The sequence below is a fragment of the Cibotium barometz genome, chromosome 35, assembly GCF_041138505.1.
Source record: "Cibotium barometz isolate CiBa-2024 chromosome 35, ASM4113850v1, whole genome shotgun sequence".
NCBI lineage: Eukaryota > Viridiplantae > Streptophyta > Polypodiopsida > Cyatheales > Cibotiaceae > Cibotium > Cibotium barometz.
The window spans coordinates 36,028,178-36,050,939 of NC_141080.1; positions in this window are offsets into that span (position 1 = coordinate 36,028,178).

Sequence of the window (22,762 nt, forward strand, 5' to 3'; positions counted from 1 at the left end):
ATGGAAAAAGGGGAAGTAATAAGGCATTGAGGACTTTAACCTTAATGCTAAGGTTATGCTTTATAACCTTAGTGCTAAGGTTAACAAAATATTGGAGATTTTCTAGAAATCGGGCAGTTTTCTTTCTATGGCATGTATAGCTGGCCGCCGAGTTCGCCGCGGGGAATGAGGAAAAACGACCGGAGCTTCACGGCGAGAGCAGAGTGGAAAAAGTATTCTGCAGCGTTGGAGGAACAGTGTCCATCCAACCAGAGTTTAAAAAATTCAAGAGAGTGCTTCTGTTTATGTCGTGTAGGAGTTAGAATTATAGAGGATAATGAGAGCTATCCAATGATAAAGCTTCCATCAAATGCTTGTAATTTGCCTTCAGTGGTCTGCAGCGATCCGCCGTCAGAGAAATAAAGAAGAAAAACGATGAAAATCCCATCTATCCTTACTTGCAGTTAAGTGGGATTTATTTTTACTTTGAATGTATAAACCAATAAATGGGAAAAATCGCATGTTTAGTATACCTTTAAAGGATTTGAGAAAAGGGAAGATCTTGTGACTTGGAGTATTGTGGAAATTAAGGTTCCGAAAGGTGGTTTACTTCCTACTCGATCGGATTTTTTTTTGAAATTCAAGCCATGGAATTTTCTGAATCTCATGAGCATGATAAAGCTATGCAAAATGCTATATTTTACTTGTGAAATGTTAGTATATTAAGGCAGGTTTTCAGGTGATAAAGTACATCTCGAAATAAAGGATTTGAGGGCACTGGATGTAATGGATGTAACTGGCCACATGTATATTGGAATAATTGGAAATCTTTGTTATGCCCACATGTGAATGGTTCAAAGGATTTCATGCAATTCCGTGCAATTATCTGGATGAATTCAAGGATGTGTTGAGGGAAGAGGACACATGTATTTGTCATTGGAAATAGTGATGTTCAATACTCCTTGGGAAATCTTGTATGTGAGTTTCCTTGTTAGGTTCAACACCAACTCTCACAGCTAGAAGTTTCGTACTTTCCTGGCTACTCCGCACACTTCACGACATCTTTGGTGAACCCGACGTGAAACTGCTGGGGTGAGAGTGTGGTGAAACATACAGCGAAGCTATGGCTGAGAATTCTGAGGGCCAGGGGGTTCATTTTGACCCCGGAGTTATGCAGATGTTCCAAATGTTTTCTATGTACATGCAACAGCAACAAGCTGCTGAGAGGGGACAGATTTCCATGACCAAAGCCTTACAATCAATTGTGAAAAAGGTAGATCAATTTGATGGGAAGGACATTACAAAGTATCTGCGCAATTATATAAAGGAGATGGAGCTAAATAGGGTGACCGAGGAGGATATGGTTCGAAGTTTCGAGTTGGTATGCGTTCCTGAAATAAGAGAGCGCATAAAAGGATTGCAGACAGCACAGGGTGGCAGAAATTGGGAAGAATTCAAACTTGCTTTAAAGGATGAATACTTCATGGAGGATTCTGAGCGAGTGACCAAACGAACTTTTTTGGAATGGGTCACAAAACCTAAAATGGGAATTTCTGCCACAGAATTGCTAAGGGAGTTTGAGAAGCGTTATGCCCAGTTGTCAAGAATAGAGCGTGCAACTTTGGACAGAGAAAAGACAGAGCTCTTCTTGCAGGCAGCTGGGAAAGATCTCCAGGAGACATTGGAAATCCTCCTTGAGGATAAAAATACAGAGCAAGGATTAAAGAGTGATTGGAATGATGTTGAGGATGCAGTCACTATGTTAGCAAAGCGGCAGCGGAGGAGGGATAAAATGGTGATGGGCTCTGCAACCCCCATAGCTGCTGTTACCCCTGAGAGTTTATCCAAGCCAGCTGCCAGAATTCCTAAGATAGATGGGCCGATGGATGAGCTTATCAAGGGTATGCGTGATTTAAAATTGAAGATGTCCAGGATCGAAGAAAAAGGTCTACCATTGGGGCAGGCTTCTATGCAAAGGCCTCAAATCAAAGAAGGGTTTACATATAGATGCATATGGTGTGATGACCCAGAGCATGCAAAGAAGGATTGTACCAGCTATAAAGAAGCTCTTAAAAATCAACTTGTGTTCTTCAAAGATGGGAAAATCCATCTTACAGAGACTGGTCTTCCGCTGAGTACAAACTTTGGGAAAGGAGGGATGAAAAAGCTGGTAGAAGATATGGCTGCTAGTCATGCCATTTCTATGGTTGAGGCAGCAACCTATGGATTAAAGGTTGGTCAACAAAAGCAGGGATTTGAGAATGATGAGGATTATGAGAATGAGAATTTTTGGCCGTCAACAATGGAATTAATTGCATCAAGGAAAGTGTCAAAGCAAGCTTTGCATGAGGCAGGTGATTGTATACGCCTTGAGACTGGCTGGGAGGAGCCTGTGGATTCTTTATCCATTCATGCCTATATTGCTAAATGCCAAAATAATGAGGCACAGGTAGAGGAGAAACGTAAAAGGGAAAATGAGGAAGGAGGGCCATCAAAAAGAGTTACACGTGGAAGTGAAAAGAAGGATCCTGGGCCATCACATAGACCTCCACATGATGTTTCAATGGAAGAAGTGCCAGCAAAAATGAAGGAGAAGGGTAAAGGGAAAAGTCCACTCTATAAGCTTCAATCTGATATTGAGGTTGCAACAGATCTCAAGAAGGTGCTTGAAGAGAGAATTCTAAACAGTAGGGTGGAATTCACACTAGGGGAAGTCTTGGGGATTGCAAAGAAAGAATTTCATGATGAGATAATTGATATTATACGAAGAAAAAGGCAGTCCATAATTGAATCTATTCCATCACAAGGGGAAGCAAGCACTTCCAAGACTCATGGTGTACAGGTACAGAAAAAGGAAGAGAGAGAAAATGTGGTGGAATGTAATCACTCTGCTGATGGGGCACGACAAGTGCGTTTTGTGGAAGAGGATGATGAAAAAGAAGTTCTTACAAAGAGTCATTACTCCAGGAGCCATTGGGCAAGAGCCACCACTGAAACCCTTGTCAAGATAGGTGATTTGGAAGAGCCATATGTCGCTCTAATTGATCATGGGTCTGAAATAAATCTTATGGCTAAAAATCTCTACAACAAATGTAAGTGGCCAATGGATGTGGATCATGGGTGGATGATTAAAGCAGCTAATAATTCATCTGGAGAGCTTTATGCAGCATGTCCAAATGTAAGGGTAACTATAGGGGATGTGAAGGATGATCAGAATTTCTTTGTTCAGGAGATGTCATCGTATCCCCTCATTCTTGGGCAACCCTACATTACAGCTGTAAGGATGGAAACAAAGGTTTTGGATGATGGTTCAGCTTATGCAAGAATAAGGAGTAAAGATGGCAAAAAGGCTGTTCAGTTTTTGACAGTTTGCATTAATCATGAAAGGAATCGTGAATCTCTTAGGGCACAGTCACTCCCAAAGATAAACAGAGAGTTTATGAATTACAGGGAGATGAGGGATTTTGGCCAGGTGCCATTGTAAAGCGGGATTCCAATGGTACAAGGGGAAATGAGTTCTCGCAGGACTCAATCAATGTAAATAGTTTTTCAGCAAATTTTCAGGGATTCTCCAGCTATGGGTCACTGGTTTTTGTAAAAAGCAAGGATTTAAAGCGTGGCATGCAAAAACATATACAAAATGAACAAAAAAGTTTTGAGCAGTGTGGTCTTTTGGAGAAGAATGAGTTTATTTCAGGGGTGCTTGATGAGGTGTCATTTATAGATACTATGGATGTACTTTTTGATATGAGAAGAGCATGCTTACAGGGTGGAAATGAAGTGATAAAGGTGTCATCTGTGGAGATGTATGATATAATCCAGGAATTTGAGGGGGTGGAATATAAAAACATGAATTGTGAGATGGATGCTCATGTGGATACAAAGTACAAAACGGTTGCAAAAAAGGTGAAGCCAGTTGCCTTGCCCTTGCCACCAGGAAGCAAGGAGAAGATAGATGAAGCTTCTATGCAGCCAAATCTTAGAGATCCGAAGAAAATTGGGCATAAATTTACTCAAGAAACTCTGAAAGAGCTGAAGATTGGTGAGAGGGATTTTCTGTTGCCAGTTGAAAGGGAATGCTTTGAGGAGATGCTTGTAAAACATGGGAAAGCTTTTGCCTTTCAGCCGCATGAGATTGGTTGTGTTGATCCAAGTGTAACAGCACCAATGGTGATCTTTACTGTTCCACATGTGCCCTGGAACCTGCGGCCAATTCCAGTACCAAAGGCTCTCTTGCCAAAGTTGATGGAATTACTAAAGGAAAAGATCAAGATGGGAATCTTGGAGCCTTCATGTGCCCCATATTCCAACAGATGGTTTACTGTACCAAAGAAAAATGGGACATTGCGCTTTATTCAAGACATGCAACCTGTAAACAAAGTCACAATCAGGAATGTGGGAGCAGGTCCAATTGTGGATGAGTTTGCAGAAGCATTTGCAGGGAAAGCTATATACTCTATGGGTGATCTGTATTCGGGATATGATCAGTTCCAGCTGGATATGCAAAGCAGGGACTTGACCACAATGAGAACTCCTTTGGGATTAGTAAGGATGTGTACCTTACCACAGGGAGCCACTAACTCAGTGGCACATATGATGAATGGAATGAATAAAGTCTTACGGGACTTCATACCACAAAAAACTATGCCATTTTTGGATGATGTGCCAATAAAGGGCTGTGAGGAGAAAGACAAAGATGGGAATTTGGATTCAAAAGGGTGCCGCAAGTTTGTGGCAGATCATATAAAGGATTGTGACATGATTCTATCCAGGCTTGAAGAAGTGAATCTTACTTTATCTGGGCAGAAATCAGTGTTTGGGGTTGGTGAAGTGCTAATAGTGGGACATCTTTGTAGTACTAGTGGACGCCGTCCTTGTCCAGCCAAGATAGACGCAATACAAAGAATGAAGGAAATATGCATTAATGTTACAGAGCTGAGGAGATTTCTTGGAGCATGCGTCTTTTATGTTATTTGGATCCCACACTATGCACATGTAGCAGATCCTCTTTATCAGCTTTTGAGGAAAAATCAAAAATTTTTGTGGAGTGCAGTACATATTAAAGCTATGCGGAAGCTGAAATATTTGCTCCAATCATCACCCATTTTGAGAAAGGCAGATTATGAGTGCGGTAGGCCTGTGATTGTTACAGTTGATACTAGTCCTACTGGGATTGGATGGGCAGTAGGGCAAGATGATGAGGATGATCATAGGTATGTAATTAGATTTGGAGCAAAGGTATTAAGCTTTCGGCAGCGAAAGTATCCACAGATCAAGAGAGAATTATGGGGGATTGTCACTGCTCTAAAATGTGAAAAAGAATATCTTATTGGGGCATCTGTACTTGTGGAGACTGATTGCTTGCCACTTCTTGGGATGATAGCAAGTTGTACCACTCCAGATATTGCTATGCTTAGGTGGATTGCTTATATCAAGTCACTAAATCCTGAGTTTGAGCATATTGCGGGAAAAGATAATCCAGTTGCAGATATGCTATCACGAGCCAGGTATGAAGAAGAGGAAGAGATGGTTAGTGACATTGATGATGTGGGTACAAAGTTCTATACTACAGCATATGCAAAGGGGGATCATATTTGCCTATCAAATGCACTTGAGTCTTTTATTGAGGAAATATATGAAGGGGATTGGTTGCTTATTGGTCAATATTTGAGCACTCTGACAAGGCAAGAGAATTGGTCTGACTCAGAATTTAAGAGGATCCGCAGAAAAGCATATGGTTACTTTCTAAAGGATGGGTATCTCTGGAAACATCCTAAACAGAAGAATGCTATGCCACAGAGAGTCATATGTGATAAAGAGACTCAAGGGAAGCTTGTGAAAGAATTCCATGAGAGTCTCTGGGCTGGGCATAGAAGTGTATGGGCCACCTTTACCAAAATAAAGGAAAAATATTGGTGGAGAGGAATGTACAAGGATATTTCCCAATATGTGGAAACATGCATAGTATGCCAAATGTACTCAAATGTGAGGCATCGTGATGGCTTGCAACCAACCTACCCACCTGCCATGCACTACAAGTGGGTAGTGGATCTAGTTACAATGCCTTTGGGAATTTGGCAGATGCGGTATATAGCACTTGCAAGAGAAGATTTGACAAATCAGGTAGAAGGGCGTGCTCTTAGAACAAAGAGTACGGAAACAGTATGCAAATTTCTCTTGGAAGATGTGATCTGCCGATATGGTTGTGTTGGGAAAATAACAGCTGATAGGGGAGAGCTAGATGTTGAAGAAGCAAGGGAATTTTTCTCTAGAATTGGTATCAAACTGTCTCTAACATGTGCTTACAATCCTGAGGGCAATGGGAAAAGTGAGCGAGGACATCCTCCAATCATTAAAGCTTTGGCTAAGGCATGCAGAGAAAGGATGAGAGTGTGGCCAAAGCTGCTACCATATGCCTTGTGGGCTGACCGTACAACTCATAGCTCAGTGACTGGATACATGCCTGCAGAATTAATGTATGGTCAGAAGCCAGTGATGCCAGTTGAAGAAGTAATTCTAACTTGGAATGTATTGCCCTGGGTGGAAGGATTGAGCAGAGATGACCTCCTTGCATTGCGAATAAGACAGTTGGAGAGGAGGCCTGAAGATGTAGAGCTTGCTAAAGCTCGCCTGAAAGATGCAAGGTTGAAAAATAAAGAAAGATTTGATAGTAGACACAGACTCCGGCCAAAACCTATTGAAGAAGGTGATTGGGTTCTAATGTATGATAGTAGCCTTGACAACCAATTCACTGTTCAAAGAAAATTTGCAAAAAGATGGTTTGGCCCTTACATTGTTAAGCATGTGCATGAGAATGCTACGTATACTCTGTGTGAACTTGATGGAACAGAAGTAAAGAATCTTGTGGCTGGTAAAAGAGTCAAGATATTTAAAAGAAGGCATGATGGTGATCCTTTTGATTCACAAGAGATTCAGGATGAGAGGCTTGACAGTGGAAGTATGGATATGATTGAAGAGGAAGAGGATGATCTTCCTGGAACTGCAGAAGATGAAGACGACATCTAGTTATATGTGGACCTTGATGATGATTTGGCACATACCAGAGGATGTGCAGGTTTAGAGGGGGTGGATGTCGTGCCATGGCACGTCTATGATATGAAACCGTGCATGTGAGGCCGTCAAATACACATCCAGATGCATGGGTTAAGTGCCATGACGAGTCATTATATGATGCCATGTACATATGTTCATATTGTATATGAGGTTCAATAAGACAAGCTGAGGCTGAGCCAGGTTTTGAAGCCCTTGACAGTGTGGTGTGAATTGTGGAGGATTTTTTTTATGCTTATGGAGAATTTTGGAGCCAGCAGATATCTTGTGCCTTGATAAGACTGGATTTTGCTTGTGACATTAGCACTGAAACAGAGAACTTAATGGTGCATATTGGTCGGGATCTTGATTGTATGCTTTAAATGGCAAAATCATATGCACAATAAGGATGTTGAATGGAGCTAAGGCGTGAGAAAAACCTTTATGGTGTAAAGGTAAAAAGGAGTTGATTATATATATATATATATATGGTCAACACTCCATAACAATGGAAAAAGGGGAAGTAATAAGGCATTGAGGACTTTAACCTTAATGCTAAGGTTATGCTTTATAACCTTAGTGCTAAGGTTAACAAAATATTGGAGATTTTCTAGAAATCGGGCAGTTTTCTTTCTATGGCATGTATAGCTGGCCGCCGAGTTCGCCGCGGGGAATGAGGAAAAACGACCGGAGCTTCACGGCGAGAGCAGAGTGGAAAAAGTATTCTGCAGCGTTGGAGGAACAGTGTCCATCCAACCAGAGTTTAAAAAATTCAAGAGAGTGCTTCTGTTTATGTCGTGTAGGAGTTAGAATTATAGAGGATAATGAGAGCTATCCAATGATAAAGCTTCCATCAAATGCTTGTAATTTGCCTTCAGTGGTCTGCAGCGATCCGCCGTCAGAGAAATAAAGAAGAAAAACGATGAAAATCCCATCTATCCTTACTTGCAGTTAAGTGGGATTTATTTTTACTTTGAATGTATAAACCAATAAATGGGAAAAATCGCATGTTTAGTATACCTTTAAAGGATTTGAGAAAAGGGAAGATCTTGTGACTTGGAGTATTGTGGAAATTAAGGTTCCGAAAGGTGGTTTACTTCCTACTCGATCGGATTTTTTTTTGAAATTCAAGCCATGGAATTTTCTAAATCTCATGAGCATGATAAAGCTATGCAAAATGCTATATTTTACTTGTGAAATGTTAGTATATTAAGGCAGGTTTTCAGGTGATAAAGTACATCTCGAAATAAAGGATTTGAGGGCACTGGATGTAATGGATGTAACTGGCCACATGTATATTGGAATAATTGGAAATCTTTGTTATGCCCACATGTGAATGGTTCAAAGGATTTCATGCAATTCCGTGCAATTATCTGGATGAATTCAAGGATGTGTTGAGGGAAGAGGACACATGTATTTGTCATTGGAAATAGTGATGTTCAATACTCCTTGGGAAATCTTGTATGTGAGTTTCCTTGTTAGGTTCAACACCAACTCTCACAGCTAGAAGTTTCGTACTTTCCTGGCTACTCCGCACACTTCACGACAACGCCCAACAGCTGCTGCTGGCCGGCCCACCTTACTTGCATGGAGGGGGCCAGTTCCACAGGTTCCAAGGTGGGGGGTGGGTAGGTGGCCTTGCACCCACCCCCCACACACATGAGGGGTTCCCTTTCCCACCATGACCCAAATGTGGGTGCCCAAAAATGGGTGCCCACCCTTCTAAAGGTACCATGAAATATTGGGAAGGGTGTGAAACTGCAACCTTATAAAAAACAAAGGTTAAAAAGAATGCTATGAAATAAACAAATGCAATACACTTACCATCTGTTCACATGCAATAAAGCTCGTCAGAAGATAGAGCAAACTTCACGACTCACTAACAGGCGTCTCCGCTCAGTAAGTTACACGTCAACAAGCAAACACAAGAATACAAGTCATGCGAAAACAGTTCTCCAGGCATGCAAAACATGAATGCATGTGCAAACAATATCATGGACATATCTCCCGTTCATGGAACAAGTACTAAACATTTCTGTCGGGCACAATGATGGCATGTCAGAAAACATAAATCCCGGTCTTCCTATGGAGTGACAGTCCCATAGGTAAGACATAGATCCAGGCACGAGCCTCCCTATGGAGTGACAGTCCCATAGGCAAGACACGGCACAAATACTGGCTCTTCCATGGCGTGACAATCCTATGGATAGAACACAGTCCAGGTCATACACGGGTGGCACCAGTCTGGCTCTCGTCCATACGACACCATCGTGCTAACACACGGGTGGCACCAGTCTAGCTCCCGTCCATGTTATGCAAAATTACTGGCCCCTTCACATGAGACACCGGCCTGGCCTCAAAAGTGAACGAGACACAAATCTGGAGATGGACCAAATGGTTGGCCAATTGGTGACACCTTCCTTCAAAAGCACTTAACAGATCCTGCCCTTGGCTACTCATAGCTAGTTCTTGTAGTATAACCATCTATCCCAAATGGTATACTCCAAAGCGATTCCCTACAAGCACTTGGTCCGATGTGCCTTGAAATCTACATGCATGCTTCTCATAGGCAAAAAATAGTTATAGCTCTCCACAATTTGCATTGGGTGTGGCCTTCAACTAACAGCATTCAACAACCACTTTCTCTCTCGTTGGGCAGTCAATTTGGAAAACTACCACCAACCAAGTTCATGTTGTACTCTATTCATAGTTTTATTTGGTCTGCCTTGCTGAGAAATGAGATGTTGTGGAGAGTCGTCTCGTTCCAAAGTGCAATCACACAGTTGGATCAATTGAAGATGACTTAATCTATTCTAGATATAACCTTGTTGCTATTGAGAAGTTCATATCAGTTGTGGAGTTATTTCAAACTTACGAGCAAAAACTTCTACCGAGCAAGAAAGGTTACGCAGTTTCATGAGCCACTAGCAGCAGTAAGAGTTGAGATGAGGACAAGCAAGGCTACATCAAGTCACGTTACCGAGTCGTATCTCAGCATCACTACTGGGTCCAGTGGTGCTCAATCACATGGATGTTGCACCTTCAGTGCAAATTCTACACGCCAACAATCTAAAACCCACTCAAGAGACAAGCTTGGATTCGGGTCTAAATAGCGACGTAGTAAAAGTCATTGTCATGGAAAGTTCTTTTCTTGACAAATTTTATGGCGCTAAGATAATTAAGGCAAGGCTGGAGGTATGAATGATCTAGAGTTGTATGCAGCACTTGAAGCTACCTTCTTGAATTTCTACTATCTTGGAGGTGTTGCTCCCTTGGGCATTGTGCGCAGACGTTCGGTGCCGACTTTGATTTTTAAGTAATGGAATGGCTCTCAACTAGAGCATTGGTTCTTCCTCGCAACATGGGATGGATCTCGAAGGATGTTAGTAGATTTTTGTTGAGATATCGAGCTTAACTAGTGTTACGATGGACATTGATGACATGCTTAAGCTTCTGCACTTATGCCACTAGCATGCTTGGTGGGATTATGGTTCATATGCTGCCAGTGTGGATGACAGGCTGCATGTGAAAACCACTTTTGGAGTACTAGAGTTATGGCATAGTTATAGTGCCAACTCATATAGTCAGGTTCACAAACCAACCATTGTTGTAAGAGAGTACTTTCCCTTTATGTATGTACTCTTATCTTTTAGTTATATGGTTGTAGAGAAGAGAAGAAGATAGAAGAAAATTTAGCCATCCATCTCTCTCTTGCATCTTGCACTCTCTTGTGTGTGTATGTATGCTTGTCAAGCTCTTCCTCTCTCCTGTATTCCCTTTATGGTATCAGAGCTCCGATTCGAGTGAGAGCTAAGGAGGCAAGCAAGAGGCAAGAACAAGATCTCTGTTTGGTCACTGCAAGGTATTTTCGGTAGTTTCAAGAAGTTCTGGTTGAACACTGTCTCTAGTCGAAATGTGATTATTACAGTGCAACAATGCATTTTGGGAGTGCAGACAGTGTTTGCACATGTAGTGTTGATATTGGGTGTATGTACATGTACTTTGGTCAGATCAAGTGACATACAGGTTATGCTAAAGTACCGCTGCAGCAGTTACAAAAGATACTACTGTGTTACAGGTTGCATACGAAAATTGTATGCTTGCAGGTTTTTGATTGTTGTTGCAGGCAAACATGTCTGACGAACTCAATCAATTTGTGAGTGAGAAGCTGGACAAGAATAACTTCCATGCCTGGAAGTTCAGAATGACCAATTTCCTAATGGATAAAGGATTTTATGACTTTGTCGAAGAAGACAATGAGAAGCCTCCAAAGTTGTCAAAGAGAATGCCAATGAGTTAAGCGATTCCTTGAGAAAGCAGGGAATCAAGAGACAGTTTACATGTAGGTATACTCCGCAACACATAGAATGGTGCTGCAAAAAGAAAAACTAGGCACATTGCAGAAGTGGCACGTACCTTGATGGCTGAAAAGAATATGCCATATTATTTTTGGGCAGAAGCAGTAGCAACTGCTTTTCTGCCCAAATGTTGTATTTTTGGGCAAAAGAAATAGCAGTAGCGACTACTGTGTGTACATTATGAACAGGACACCCATTGCAAGCTGTTCATGGTATGACGCCTGAATAGAAGTTTATAGGCATAAGACCAGATGTGTCTCACTTGAAAGTGTTTGGGTGTATTGCATATGTGCATGTTCTTGATAAAGTAAGAATAAAGTTGGATCCAAAGGCAGAGAAATGCATCTTTATTAGTTATGCTATGGAGAAAAAAGGTTATAGATATTATAACCCCACCACTCGTGAGATGCGAGTAAGCAGAGATGTTGTCTTTGACAAGATGAATAGCTGGTATGCATTAATGGTGAAGGCAACATATAATGCAAATGTAAGAAGTGCTGATGTTGCACCACATGTAGAGTAGCAATCTTCACAGGTGCTTAGTGGACCTGGAGAGTCCTCTAGCAGTGGATACAATGTTAGTCCATGCTCAGGCAAAGTTGAGGACAGATGTAGGTACACATGTATCATACAAAGCGAAGGAAAAGGCAGATCAACTTTTTGTGCCAGATCTCAGCAGGTCACTCATATGTGGATGGTGATCTATCAGCAGGTCACTCATATGTGGATGGTGATTCTAACGGCTCTGAGCAGAGCCTTAATGAGAAGCTTGGCATTTTGTTAGTTGTCAAGGGCTATGCAGAGACTTATGGCATTGACTATGAGACATTCAGCCCGGTTGCAAGAATGGCGACCGTGAGAGCTGTCATTACTATGCAAAGGGTTGGTCTTTACATTAGATGGATGTAAAGAATGCCTTCTTGCATGGTTATTTGCAAGAAGAAGTATACATGAAGTAGCCACCAGGTTATGAGAGTGATGCATACCCAGATTTTGTGTGCAGGTTACGCAAAGCCTTATATGGTTTGAAGTAGGCATCTAGAGTATGGTCAAACAAGATCAAGGAGTATCTTGTTAGCATTGGATTTCAGATATGCCATGCAGATTTCAGACATACATGATGTCAGGAGGCTTTTGAAGTAGAAGTTTGAGATGAAGAATTTGGGTGAGCTACGGTATTTATTGGGCATAGAGGTGGTGAGATCACCACATGGCATTTTGTTATTGCAGTGGCAATATGGCTTGGACATGATGTCCAAATATGGAGTGCCATTGGAGCATAGCACAAAGCTTTTCGCATATACAAGTGACCTTTTGGAGGACCCCACTACATACAGGCGCACAGTGGGTAGCTTGATCTACATAACCATTACTAGGCTAGACTTGAGCTATGATGTTGGACTTGTGAGTCAGTTTATGCAGGCCCTTAGAGAGCCACACTTGGATGCGGCTAGATGGATTCTCATGTACATAAAGTTCACAATTGATTATGGACTTTTCTATGAGGCTGGTATAGAGATACAGCTACATGGGTACACAAATGCTGATTGGGATGGTAGTGTTGCAGATAGGAGATCTACCACAGTGGTTTTATGTTCTCATTTGTGAGTGTTGTTGTGAGTTAGAGCAATAAGAAGCATCCAACAATTGCCTTGTCGAGTACAGAGACAGAGTACAAGAGTGCTACTCTATGGCCAACTTGTGAGGTAGCTTGGTTTTAAGAGCTACTTGGTGATATGGGTGAGCCTGTGTGGATAGGGCAATTGTCATTTATGGTGACAACATGAGTAGCATATATTTAGCTAGTAACCCAGTATACCATACTAGAATGAAGCACATTGAGCCGCACTATCACTTTGTGAGAGGGAGAAGGTTTAGGTGATGTAGGTTTGGTATATGTTAGCACTGAGGATCGGGTGGCTGACATTTTCATGAAGGCATTGGGCGTAGAGAAGCTCTACAAGTTTAGAAGCTTACTTGGAGTGTAGTGTGTGGAGTTGAGCTCGAGGAAGAGTGTTGAGATATCAAGCTCAACTAGATGGACATTGATGACCCGCTTGGGTGATAGCTTCTGCACTTATGCAACTGGCATGGTTGGTAAGAGTATGGTTGAAATGCCACCAGTGGATGACAGGATGTGTGACAACCACTTTGGAGTACTAGAGTTATGTCATAGTTATAGCGCCAGCTCATATAGTCGGGTTCACACTATAGACCGACCATTGTATGTTGTTGTAGGAGAGTACTTTCCCTTTATGTATGTACTCTTATCTTTTAGTTATATGTTTATAGAGAATAGAAGAAGATAGAAGAAAATTCAGCCATCCATCTCTCTCTCTCTCTTGTGCCTTGCACTCTCTTGTGTGTGTGTGTGTGTATGTGTGTGTGTGTGTGTGTCCTTGCAAGGAACTCAAGCTCTCCCTCTCCCCCGTATTCTCTTTAATTTTGCTGCACTTAACAATGATATTGAGCTTCTATCAAAAGTGCAAAAAAGATATTCTAGTTGGTTTACGGCTTTTGTGGCACCATGTATCATGTGCATGAAGCTGTTGTGCGGCACAATGGTCTCCATTCAAGAAACATCATGTTTCACTTCTCAAAAAAGTTCTGAAGATATTTACATCGATGTTATTAATTAGGGCATGAGCACTGATAAAACAACAACAAAAGATTATCCACTTACATTAAACAATAGGTTAGAAGAGCTTGAAAAATTATGTACAAAGTGCAAGCACATTACTCCCCAGTGCTTCAACACAAGTCCACCTTCTTGGCATATTGCTCAAGAGTGGTACTCTATTGGCTACTAAATAAAGTGTATGTTAAGGCTATTTGTGTCAAAGAATATGAAACATAAATATTTTGCCGACATGCTTCAAAAATGCACTAATAGAGCCATCAATGCTAGAGACACGGCTTCATTAAAGTTCATGGATTACACAGTTCTTTTGAAGTGGTTTCTCAAGATAGAGAAATTTATTCCCAGTGCATCAAAAAACATCCAATATAATTTACCAATAACAAAATTATCTTTATAAACCAAGCATAAGCACATTATAAATGGCCTCACCATAGCACATTATAAATGGCCTCACCATAGCAACAATTTTATCCACATTTTTCCAAAAGTTTATGCTATGAACAAGTGCAACACATTGCCTTACACATTCCATCCATATTTCCCACCTTTGATCTGTCATTGTTTCTACTAAAGTTGCCTTCACTTTTCTCAAACTCTCCACTACAAGGGGTTGGGACCATACTGACGAAAATTTGTGACATTGTTAAGGAGAAGAAGGTGTATATTATAGTGTGCTATATACAAAGTTTTCGGGGCGTTTTGGACACCGTAAGGTTTCTATAGACATTCTAGAGAGGCGTCATTTTGGATTGGTTCTACTCTATTTTGGGTGTTTGGGCTATGTAGCGACGACAAAGATTTGGTGTGCAACAGCATCTACAATATCTTCAACAACATCGACCATCATACTTTTGCCAATAACACTCTATTCTCTACTTTGTGTTAATTTTCATACACTTTACAGGTGATTTAGTCAGTTGGTAGCCATCCAAGGTTGCATTCAGTGAATACTGAGTACTTGCAATGTGTTGAAAGATTTTGCATTTGGTAGAAAGTCATGGCTGGCAGTAGTGATGTATTCAACATGTTGTCTACTGTGAGGACAAACTTGATAGGACTAACTATCCATTAAGTCCTATATGATGAGGCATGTATTGGTTGCTAAAGGCCTTGGAATGTGGTCAGTGGTAGTGAAACTTGTCCTGTTTCACAACTACCAATGCAACAAGGTGCTACAGGTACATCTGAAGTAGAATCTGATACAGATGTGGCTCCTCCACATGCACCACCAGTACCTCCCAGTGCTGCTCAAACAAGATGGGATGAAAGAGATGCATAGGCACATGCATTGCTTGCACTTTCTGTGAAGCGAAGCATTATTTCTCATATTCGGTCATGTAAGACTTCAAAACAAGCATGGGATGCACTTGCTACATTATATAAGGTGCGCAATGAAGCATGTGTTGCATATCTGTGCAAATAGTTGGAGTTTGAGCGCATGAATGAGGGAGACTCAATGGACAGCTTCTTGACCAAGATCAAAGATTTTAAGGAGCATCTTGCTAGTGTGGATGAGATATATCCTGATAGTACATTGGTGCTCACAGTTCTCAATGCATTGCCAGATTCTTATCAGAGTTTTCTCTACCCTTAGACTCATGATGAAGGGAAATCCAAATGCCCTTACATTTGCTGAGCTAGTTTCAGTACTCTTGCAAGAAGAGTAGTCTAGGCAAAATAGATCTAATATGTGAGTTAGTGACCAAGATTTTGTTGTTACCAATCAGAAAGGCAAAGGTAAAGCTTCTTCGCATGGTGGCTTTAAGCCAAAATCAGAATCCTCAAGTAAGGATGCAGAGAAAGAAGGTGATAAGCCTAAAAATAAGGGCAAGTGTCACTATTGCAGGAAACCAAGCCACTACATACATGAGTGCAAGAAAAGGTTAGAGAAGGAGAAAAAGAAAGAATCGGGCATGGCCGTGGTGGTTGATGCATCTGCACCAAGTGCAGAGAAGAAGGAATATGCAAGTTTTGCTCAAGATGATTAGGCATGGTTTGTACATTGCAGTTATGACCCTTCTGTTCATGATGTATGCATGTCAGTGGAAGAATCGGATGCTTGGTACTTTGACAGTGGTGCTAGTAAGCACATTACTTCACAAAAAGGTTTATTCTCATCTTTGAAATTTGTCCCAAGTGCAGGAATCATCACTTGTGCAAATGGTTCCTCATATCTTGCTACAAATAGGGGCACATTTACTCTTTCAAAAGTTTTATATGTGCCAAGTATTAAGAAGAACTTGCTGTCAGTTTCAGCCTTAGCCTTGTGAGGCTTGATGGTGAAATTTGTGGATGACAGATGTACAGTTCAAGATAGAAATGATGGTTATTCTATCATTGCCTCAGGTACCTTGTTTCATGGCCTATACAAGATGGATGTATTTGAGAAGTTGCAGCATGATACTTGCTCAGTCTCTATGACTCGTGCTATGAGTGATGTAGAATTATGGCATGCACGATTTGGCCATCTAAATTATGGTATGCACGATTTGGCCATCTAAATTATGGCAATTTGTTACGCCTTCAAAGGCATGATATGGTGTCTGAGTTGCCGAATACCCCTACTAGACAGGTGTATTCTTGGTAAAATGCATCGGGCATCATTTCCAAAGGATGGATCTGTGAGAGTTGTTAAGAAATTACAGCTTATACATAGTGATGTATATGGTCCTATGAGGACACCATCTATTGGGGGATATCTCTACTTCATCACTTTTATTGATGATTACTTCAGATATAGGTGGGTGTATGTGGTCCTATGAGGACACCATCTATTGGGGGATATCTCTACTTCATCACTTTTATTGATGATTACTTCAGATATAGGTGGGTGTATGTGGTCCTATGAGGACACCATCTATTGGGGGATATCTCTACTTCATCACTTTTATTGATGATTACTTCAGATATAGGTGGGTGTATCCATTAAAGTAGAAGTCAGAGGTTTTTATGTGCTTTAGGCACTTCGTATCCATGGCTGAAAATGCATGTGAATGTAAGGTTAGCACCCTTCATTCAGATCGAGGGGGGGGGAGTATATGTCCAAGGAATTTCATGCATATATGGCTGAAAAAGGCATAAGGCATCAATGTACAGTGCCATACACACCTCAACAAAATGGTGTGGCTGAGAGGAGGAACATGTCTCTCATGAAGATGGCATGATGTATGGTGAAAGCCCAAGATTTACCTCATGGTTTTTGGTTAGAGGCAACTATATGCGCAAACTATGTGTTGAACAAATGCCCTAGAAAGGCCTTGCAAACTAAAACTCCTTATGAAGCTTGGCATGGCAGGAAGCCTTCTGTGGCTCATTTGCGTGTTTTTGGTTGTCTTGCTTATGATCTTGTGCCTGAGCAACAACGCAGTAAGCTTGATGATAAGGAAGTTAAATGCATATTTATGGTATATAGTTGAGAAAAAAGCAAGGAATATAGACTCTATCATCCGGCCTCAAAGCAAATTTTAGTAAGTAGAGATGGTGTTTTTGTCAAAAACTCAATTCAGCCCATGCTTTCATGCAAAAAACAACAGAATGTATGCTCAAAAGACATGTTTGATTTGCTCCTACCTTTGTTTGATGGAGGGTAGCCATATATAGAGCAATTGAATGCTCAACCAAGTGCTAAAATGCAGCCTTTGCAGGTGCAAAATCAGCTTTTTGATGAGGCAATTATTGAGGATGTATTGGATGAGGAGAGAGCAGCCATAGAAGCATCTAGGTGTATGCCAAAATGGCTTGTGCAAACATTAAGGGATAGCAAGTTGGCAGCTCCTTTACCTAGCAGAACTCGTGCAAGTTCTCATCATGCAGATTATTCTCATGTGGATCATGTTCTCATTTCTACTTTATGTAATGAGGAGGAACCTGTTTCCTTTGAGGAAGCATAGGATGATGATCATTGGATGCATGCAGAATGAGTATAACTCTGTACTCAAGAGTGACACCTGGTATTTGACAAATCTACCTCATGGCAAAAAGGTCATTGGTACTAAGTGGGTTTACAAGTTAAAATACGAAGCAAATGGTAGCATTGATCGCAAGGCCAGACTTGTTGCAAAGGGGTATGCCCAGCAAAAGGGCATTGATTATGATGAGATCTTTTCACCCACATCTTGTATGACTACCATTAGGTGTCTCATTGCTTTGGCAACACATCATGGGCAGAATGTACATCAGTTGGACATTAAGATTGCATTCTTGAATGGTGATTTACAAAGGAGATGTATGTATCGCTGCCTCCTCGTTTTGATGTGAAAGGAGAAGAGTCTAAAGTATGCAAGTTAAAAAAGGATATTTATGGCCTTAAGCAAGCTCCTAGAGCATGGTATGAGAAGATTCATGCATACTTGGTTGCAAATGATTTTTGCATAAGTGAATTTCTCTCATAATACAAGATACTCTCCCATTGTGCAATTGAGTCTTGATCTTGCTAATCCTCTTGCTAATCTCTCTTCCTAATGCATGCTTGTCACGTAGGCTGTAATGCCTGTGACCGACGGGGCAGACCGGGTGGCCATGTCCGGGGTTCAGTGGGAGAGGACGCCCGTGCGGAGTCATGGGCGGCCAGGCTAGTGTGGACGGCAGGCCACACACTATATAGCCTGGGGGATGAGGGGCAATCCTCATTCTTCCTCTATGGCTGGGTGGTGAGCCAGAGGCCGTCCCCTCTTGTGGTAATGCCCGTAGCGGCGTTACGGGAATGTAACACTGGTATCAGAGCGTGGTTCGATGGGATTGTCAGAGCCCGCGCGTGACCGGGGGACCGGAGCCCACTCGATGGTTTTCGACCATTCGTCTCCTTATCCTTATCTCGAATGGAGGGTGTGGAAGGAGGCAGCCATGGAAGAATGGGGAAGAACTCTCTCTCTCTCTCTCTCCCCGTCACACACAGCATATTGGAGGTAAGCTTCTCGTTTGTTTTCCTGCGTTGAAGCTTATCTGCGAATAAATTTTCGTTTGGAAATCGTTGAAGCTTAAATCGTAGAGCTTTTTTGGAAAACAATTGTGTGTGGGGGGGGCGACACCAGCCCCACTGTCTGCGAACGAAGTGGTTTCGAAGTCGCTCTATACTGTGTGTGGGGGAGGTTGGGGGGGGCGAGTGCAGCCCCACGCTTTAAAGACGAAGTTCCGTCTCTAAGGTGTTTTGAAGGGGGTGAACAGTCTTCTGAAGCGGGTGAACAGTCAGCAACCAGCCAGGTCAGGCGACTTGCTTAGCAGCGCAAGCATTGTTGAGGGGGGCCGAAAACCAGACCCAAGGCGAAGCTTGTGCTGGTGCGCCTGGTAAAGATTGAACCTACGACTTTGATGGTCAACACTTTGCTGGAGCGCCTGCTGAAGACTGTGGTGTGCCGAAAACCCATCTGCGCCGTCTGAGGGGGGGGCGAAGAGCCCCACGGCGGCCAGCCCCGGTGGCTAGCCTTGGGCGGCCAACCCATAGGTGGCCAGCCCAAGCGGCCGCCAGGCCAGCCTTGGGCGGCCTGCCCAGGCGGCCAACCCTTAGGCGGCCAGCCCAGGCGGCCATGCCAGCGGGCGGCCAGCCAAACATAGGTGGAAAAACGAGTGGGCGGGCAACCACGCCCAAGCGGCGAAGGTCGGCCCATTATTTTTTTTTTTAATTTTTTTAAAAAAGGCTTCCCAAGGGCGGGCGGGCGGCCACGCCCGAAGCGGCGAGGGCCGGCCCGGCCCGTTTATTTTTTTAATTTTATTTTAAAAAAACATATATTTTAATTGTTCATTTTTAATTTATTAAAAATGAAGCGGGCGGCCAGCCCAGCAAGCGACCAGCCAGTGATGACGGCGGCCAGACTCGGCCCTAAGGACACTCCCCACGGGCGGGCAGCTACGCCCGAAGCGGCGAGGGCCGGCCCGGCCCGTTGTTGTTTTATTTTATTTTATTTTTTTTTGAAAAAAAAATAATAAAACAAAACAAAACACACAAAACAACGGTACACCCCACGAAACAAACCCAACACGGCCGTCGCGCCGTGTGGCCGTAGTGCCCGTTTTCCACGAAAGAGACCCACTGCACACGGTCGTAGCACCGCGTGCTAAGAGAGAGACAAATCCCACGGCCATAGTGCCGAGTCCTTCGAGAGAGAGCCGTTCTATGGCCGTTGTGCCTAGTGAACATGTCTATGATCGTAGCACCTCGAAAGTAGCACATGTGGTGATCACACATTTGGTTCAGAGAACTAAATTTAAGTTGAGCATAGACTTAGTATTCACCATCAGTCACGTAGTTTGACTATAGTGTAAATCTAAAACTCTGGTGTGTTTTACTTGGGCTAAGAGGACCGGCAATGGCGTCAGTTGTGCCCAAATTAGACGAAGTGCTTATCACGAGAAATCTAGGTAAGCATAATTGAGCCGTAGTGCTCATAACCCTTCACAATCTTTTAACAGATGCTAGAAGATTGTGATAAACTTTGGCAAATGAGAACCATGTACAAGCGTAGTCTTGATGTGATTATGCCTCGTGTCCAAACAAGTTGCTTACTGTTTGTAGCAACAAAGAGCCTTGGCCCGTAGAGGCAAGCTGGCCCTTGTTGGTAGTAACAAAATAGTGTCACTACTTGGGCCTCTAGATTAGTGACTAGTTTGATTTAGTCACGTACATTGTATGGTAAAAGTAATCCCTAAGGTGTGTATTACTTGGGATAAAGGCGCTAGTAGTGCTGCTAACAGTACTCAATTGAATGGTTTATCTAGGAGTACTAATCTGAAGGATTAGCATATGCCTAGATAATAATAGCAGATTTAGGATTGATTTGTAGAAATCAAAGGTAAATCTGAAGAGGTATAGTCTTGAGATGTAATGCTCAATACTTTTATACAATTTGATCGAAGAGAACTGTTCTTAAACATACAAGCATGGTTTTCTCTTCTGTTTATTGCCATGCGTCGACATCCCACTGCTCGAGAGTTTGTGGTGATCTTTCGAGGGGGGAAAGAGCCTTTTTATATGTCACATCAATTGGTTTGGCGGTAATTTGATAGTATGGGACATCCAATTCTCACGGAATCAATGGTAGTCTTGGTGGAATGGGACGCCAAGGCTTGTGCATGTAACTTGACTCTTTGGCAGGTCTGTATGTACACTTGTCTGTAGTGATAAAGTGTGCAAGATAAAATTTGAACTTTGAAAATTACAAATATAGCCATGAGTTGGGATAAAACCCAGTTACAGAGTTCGGAGAAGCTCTAGATAGCAAGACCATGATGGTGTACTAGTGCTAACAGAGTGATTTAGTTCCGGAGTGATCTAAATCTAGAGGTTAGCAGTAAGACTAGTTTGGTTGGACAGTTTCATGCATGGGGGACGCCCTATAGCATTTTGCAAGCGTAGTCTTGCCTATGTTCAACATAAGTGTGCAATTGTGATCACATTTTAAATGCTACCATATGAATTTGGAAAATATATTACTTTCCTACATAAACAATTGTAATATTGCATGACAGGCTATTTTGCTTACAAAGTTCATGTGCATGTAAACCCTATAAGTCGTAAGACCCCTTGGGAATGAGTGGAGCATTCCATGGATTTAATAAGGTTTTACATGGCAATAGTGAGTAGTATCTCACTCCAGATGAGCCTGGTTGTTGTTAGTATCGGATCCGACATGTGTAGTGTACATAAACTCAGGCTGAGTTAGGATAGAAGGCTAAGCCGGAGAGCTTAGTGGTAAATCCTATTGTATCTGGTGAGTTTTGACTTAACCGGAGTGTTACGAAGTAAACTCAAAGTCTGGGGCTGAACCGGAGTGTTCGGAGGCAGACATATCTTTTGTTAAATCGGAGAATTTAGCAAAAGATGAGCTTGGGGTGAACCATGGTACCCAGGAAAAAAGCTCTTCACACTAAAATAGTGCACAATAATTTTAGGGTGATAAAAATCCATCTCACAGGAATGTTTTACAACTTTCCATAGATGATAGATGAAGACCATGTACTTTACGGAGTTAAAGTACATAGGTGGTGACTTCGGCGCCACATTTTTTGTAGGAAGTCACCAGTGGTGTGGTTACGTCGGCCGAGACTCCACAAGACCTATGCACTAGTTTCTAAGTTGACCTCTATGATAAGGACGTCCAAAAAAAAAAATTTCGGGTTGTAATACCAGATATGTACTGCAATGTGCAATGGAGGGGTCAATTTGTGTAGTCACTTCTTAGCAGCAAGTGACTTAATCATCTTGTTATAGATGGTTGTTTATGGTACTCCCACTCGGGGGAGGTACGCCATGGGTACGGAGTTACTCACAGACTAGTATGGAGCTACTAGTGTGATGATAGTGGGTACGTAGTTACTCACTACTAATACATAGCTGCTAATTAAATTAAGATCCTCGAGTGAAAGATACTCTAGATCAACATTTTAAATTACCGAACCACAATCCATGAGTATCGAGGTACTCATAAATATGTTGACGTTGCTCAAATCGAGGGACCGATTTGTTCGATGGTATGGAATAAGCAAGAGAGTGGAGTAACTTAAAAGTTACACATCACTAGTCCTAGTGAGTTGTCAAGGTCATCCGTAGTTTGATGATTCCCTCTACCTATCAGACAACATTCAATTTTGCAAGCCCTGGCATTTAATCCGTAGTGATTATGAGTTTGGTGTGAGATATGGTTATGAAGTTCTTACAAGAGTACTCGTTTATTTGCTTGTCATTGGTTATAGCTTGGTAGAGATTGCCACCTGTGAGATGGGTAGGTAGCTTTGCCGCTAT